The sequence below is a fragment of the Phoca vitulina genome, unplaced genomic scaffold (genome assembly GCF_004348235.1).
Source record: "Phoca vitulina isolate PV1807 unplaced genomic scaffold, GSC_HSeal_1.0 scaffold134, whole genome shotgun sequence".
Lineage (NCBI taxonomy): Eukaryota > Metazoa > Chordata > Mammalia > Carnivora > Phocidae > Phoca > Phoca vitulina.
This window is the reverse complement of record NW_022589837.1, coordinates 160,992-166,143: the sequence shown is the minus strand read 5'-3', so window position 1 is coordinate 166,143 and position 5,152 is coordinate 160,992.

Sequence of the window (5,152 nt, the reverse complement as noted above, 5' to 3'; positions counted from 1 at the left end):
GGAAGTAAATAACTTGGCTAAATTGTTCGTTTTGACATCCATATTCTCATAAAACAGAAATGAAATAAAGTATAAATTTGGGGGGGAAAGGGAAGAGACACTTTGTTGTAAGTCCCTCTTTGGCTTTGAAGAGATGATTTCTGAGAAACATACTTTCCCTTTGTTTCCAGAAGAATTACTTTATGACCTGATTTTCCATAAATGAAATTCTCGTAAGTTCAGTCTGTTTACTTAGAGGACACTCGATTCCGTGTTGAAGTTCCTTCTTCATTAAATATCAATGCATTGCCATTAGGTACATTTGGGAAAACTTTGATTAGACAAAGCCCAGCTGATCATAACCATTTTTTTGAAGCTGTAGATATGTTATGGAAATTGCTTTTATAGAACAAGTCAGAGACAGTACATTTTGTTGGTTTTGTAAGACAGGACTTTTTATTGCTGTTTCAAAAGAGAAAATTCTAATACATGAACTAGATCCAATGTAGTCTTTAATCTACTCTAACCTCAAAATTTTAGGTTTTTTTTTTTTAAGATTTATGTATTTATTTGAGAGAGAGAGAGAGAAAGTACACAGAGGGAGAGGGAGAAGCAGGCTCCCCGCTGAGCAGGGAGCCCGATGCGGGATTCAATCCCAGGACCCCGGGATCATGACCTGAGCCGAAGGCAGATGCTTAACTGACTGAGCCACCCAGGTGCCCCAACCACCACTTTTCCAGTAGTCACAGTCCCATCCCGCTTCAAAGGCAGAGAACATAGATCCTACCACTTTATGAGATATGGATGGATGCTTTTTGTGACACCTTGAATTTGTAGGCCATTTTTGTTTTTATTTCCTTTTTTCTACAGATAGCATTCATAACTTAATATGATTCTTGAACTAATTTAGGGATATAAGCAAGTTTCTTGACCCAAGGGGGGAAATGCAGACTTCTTTATCACCCACCTAAGGGCACAGTCTTGGAAGTTAATGAGTAGTATGATATATGACACTGTTATATAGATTACTGTTTCTCGTGCTTTAACATACATACAAATCACCCGAGGATCTTGTTAAAAATGCAAATTCTGAATCAGTAGGTCTGGGTGGGGAGCAGGTCTGGAGTTGGCCCTTAGATTCTGTGTTTCCAATAAGATAGCGGGTGATGCTGATGCTGCTGGTCTGTGCTAGGCCACACTTAACGTAAGTGTTTTCCCGTACTGCAATTTGGAGCCTTGTATTGCTATATAGTATCATATTATGTAACAATTATTAATAAAGAATAAGTTTAATTACTCATGATGGAATAATCAAATAATATAACATGAATAAAGTGCCAGCACATGTCACTACCAATAATTCATCGATAAATCCTTAATCGGCTGGTATATTCTTCTGGAGTAACGCACCACCGAAGTCAGTCCTGTATTAAGGGCAACTACATAGAGTCTAAGCTGTACGCTGCTCAACTACAGTGGGTGTCATTTACACAGATCAGGATATGAGCATTGACTCCTGGAGTTGTGAAATACAGTGGCCGTGAATGTTCTCTAAAAACAAAGAGAAGCAGTATTATTTCGAAAAGTCATCCTAATTTTCTCTACTGTTGTTCCTTCCGTTTATTTGGCTTTAAATTCTCAGTCCCGATTTGGGTCCTACTTTTGTTAATTCTTTGACTTGTAACTTCTGGCATTGGGTGATATTATCTGAAACCCGATTCTCCACCCCCCCCCCCAAAGTCCCACCCCTCTGTTCCCAGTTCTTATCCTTCTATCAGAGTTCTTGGTCAAGGATAGTAGGTACTTAGATATTTTTATAGAAGTCATAGCAAACATATAGACAGGCTTTATTTCAGCCTGCACTCTAGGTCACACGAGTGACTGAGGCTGAGGAAATAAGTAGCCTTGTTGATGGTCCTATAGGCCTTTGCTACAGTCTTGGGTTAATTTCACATTTTTCTTTCAGAAGCAGTCCACTGTGCACAGAAAGACTATTCTCAATTTTTAAAATTAAATACTGTGCTCTGGAAACAATAGTGACAGATGTCCTGAAATAATTTTGGATTCGGAGACTACAAGGTGTACCAGGTACTATGGTCTCCGAGGGCACGGCTGCTAACAACACTGATTTCTTGGAAACAGCTCACTAGTATAGTTTAGCAAAAGTATATCCAGTTGACAATTTATAAGTGCATCTCAGATGCGCACGTGACTTTCTTTCATACCGAACTGTAGTTCACAAACCCCCATTTCTGCCACTTTTCCAATCAAAAGTAATGTACTTACTTCCAGATTTAAATGTGGTTAACTCAGAGTTTAAACTCGATGTTTTCCATTGTCCTCTTCTCATTTCTACCCATGGATATTCTAAGGTCTTGAAGAATTTGCACAGAATTCATACATTTTCCTGGTTGTATCACTACTGCTGTGAAATAAGCCACCCCAGAACTCAGTGACTTAGACAATAAAAATGCATTATTATGCATTATATGCCTGACAAGTCTTTATAATAAAAAAATCAAACGAAACAGTTTGTCGATCAAATTTGTGGCTGTCGAGATGGAAAACTATGGCTCTCAGAAATAATTCCACTGCTGTTGCTCTGGTTTCATTTTTATTTCTTTCAGAAACTCAATTAACTTCTTGACTATATTCCTTCCCTCCTTGAGGTTGCTGAATGGTGGAGAGAAAAGCAATGGGCTCAAGGAAACTTACGTGGAAAAAAACCCCCTCAATATCTCAAAACATTGTCCTGCTTTCCAAGTTAAAACTCGGCCATTTCTGGCTGATTCCAATTATGATGATTACTCAGAAGATTGAAAGTTGAGCTGAGCCATGCAATTTCATTGAATTGATTTCATTTTTTTGGAATTTAAGGCAAAAATATCCTGTCTAAACCAATTTGTAATGGGTGAAATTCCACTGAGGGTCAAAATCACACTTTGTTGTCACTGTTTTTACACCATCTTGTAAAGCTTCATTAGCACTAATGGAACGAAACACCAGGCTGAATTACTGGGTAAATATCAATAACTTTATTAAAATAAACTACAAGTCCACCAGAAAAATAAATTACATCTCTACCATCTTTCCCAAATCTGGTCCCACAATTACTGTCATCATCTCAGCTGCTCTTCCTGCTTTTAGTTTGTTTCTAATCTGTTTTGAAGGATGTCCGATTAGCTTTCTTCAACCTTATAAAATAATAGGCCACTGGTTAAAAACTACAAGTATCTTAACTATTACCCTTTAGAAATAAATGGGATTTCTTTAGTCGGCATTCAGGATTCGGTAGAGAGTGGTCCAGACAACTTTTTCTTACCGGTTGTGTTTTAACCACCTCCATGTGACAAGTTTTATCGAAAGCTGTCTATCCTGAACCTCAGTGTATGTGGGTGTAAAGTGGGCCAGAGTTAGATAATTTTGTTTTGAACCTAGCGAAAGATGCCACACCAGCATACAGCAGACTCTAGAACAGACTCTATGTTAAAGCCAGTCACGACTGATTCAAGAAGGGAAATATGTGTCTTATGGTGGTCATATAATAATCCAGACAAATGCATATGGATAGGTTCTGTCTTCAGTGTCTTGGGCTCACAACCGCTCACGATCAGTCTGCATCATTGACATCAGCCTGCTAAACCAACCAGCTTCTTACTCTTCAAAAGTATTCTTACCTATTTTAAAAAGGAAGGGAACTGACATTTACTGAGAATTATTTATGGTTTGCTAGCTTCAACCCCACAGATGTGCCAGAAACTATGACCATTATGCTTCATATAAGTGTAGGTAGTCTGTCCTTTTTTCTTTCTTTAATTTTTTTAATAGGGTAGTTGACACACAATGTTACATTAGTATCCTTTTTTATTTGTTTTTCTTCTTTTGGATGCCATTAGCACAGATTAGGTATTGATTGTAGATAAATGTTACTTAAGATTTAGATTGTGGAATACCAGTTGATGTTCTGAATTAGGTAAACTCCCACATCTTAGAAGATTTATGTAAATTATGGTTCGTGGGAATGTTTAGGTTTGTATATATAAATCTGGTCAAGTAAAATTCACTTTTCATTTTTTTGAGAGTAAGGAAAAAGTTTTAGGTAGCTGTATCACTCTACATTTTTTTATTTTCCTGATCTTTATGCATGTTTTGTATTTAGGGATAGACAGCAAACAGTTAACTTACATATTTTTGCCAGGAGATCAGCATCTCCTTTGTAGAAGCGTTTGGTTGCTGCTTTTGTTTTTGGCAAGGTGTGGCAGAAACAGCAGGAAAATGTAAGAATAATAGGGGAAAAATAATTCTAGTTGTTAGACACTTATAAACAATAGGAAGGGTGGTACTTATAAAAGTGAAATCTCTACACTCAAAGATGATATACAGCAGTAAAAGCCAAGAGAAGATGGTATTTGAGGGAATTATGGACAAAGACCTATCTCCCTGTATTTCATCTGAAGCAAGAAAGAATCACAGAGAAAATATAATGTTGTTGGAGCTATAATGTGTACTCTCTTTCAGAAAAGGAGAAATGATTTATATCATAGCTTCTGAAACTAAAGTTTTATATTAAAAGAATTGCTCGTTTTTGAAACCGGGCTGCTGTAAGAGTATTTGCCACTTAGGAACAGAAATAGCACCTTTCCACTAATTAATCATCAGACATCTACTGAGTACTTTCTACATATGAAGTTCTGTAGTGGACACCGGCCCTCTCTAAGTACATTGGAAAGCATGCCTCCTCTTGGGGAGAGAATTACTGGAAGAAATCTTCCCTTGGTTTCCAGAATAGTAATCTTTTTTAGTTTTCTTTTTCTAACTCCGTAATGCTTTTTGTTATTTTCATCTTTTGGGGGCCCTCGTCCATCTTCCTCTTGGTGTCAGTATTCCTCAGGTTCAGTTAAAATCTCTCTTTCGACGATCCCATCCTTTAACATTACCTACTACCCATGTATTGATGACACCAAAAATCTTTTGTCTAAATTGAACACAAATGGCCTAAAATCCTGTCCTACATATGACCAGGGTGACCGTATAATTTGTGACAAAACTGGAACCTGCTGGGGGAATGAAAGGCAGTGCTATTAATAATTTTTTTCTGGGGCAAAAATAATAAGCAAAAACTGTCCTGGGCAAATCTGTAGATAGGGTTACAGTACCTCAATCCAGCAGCCCA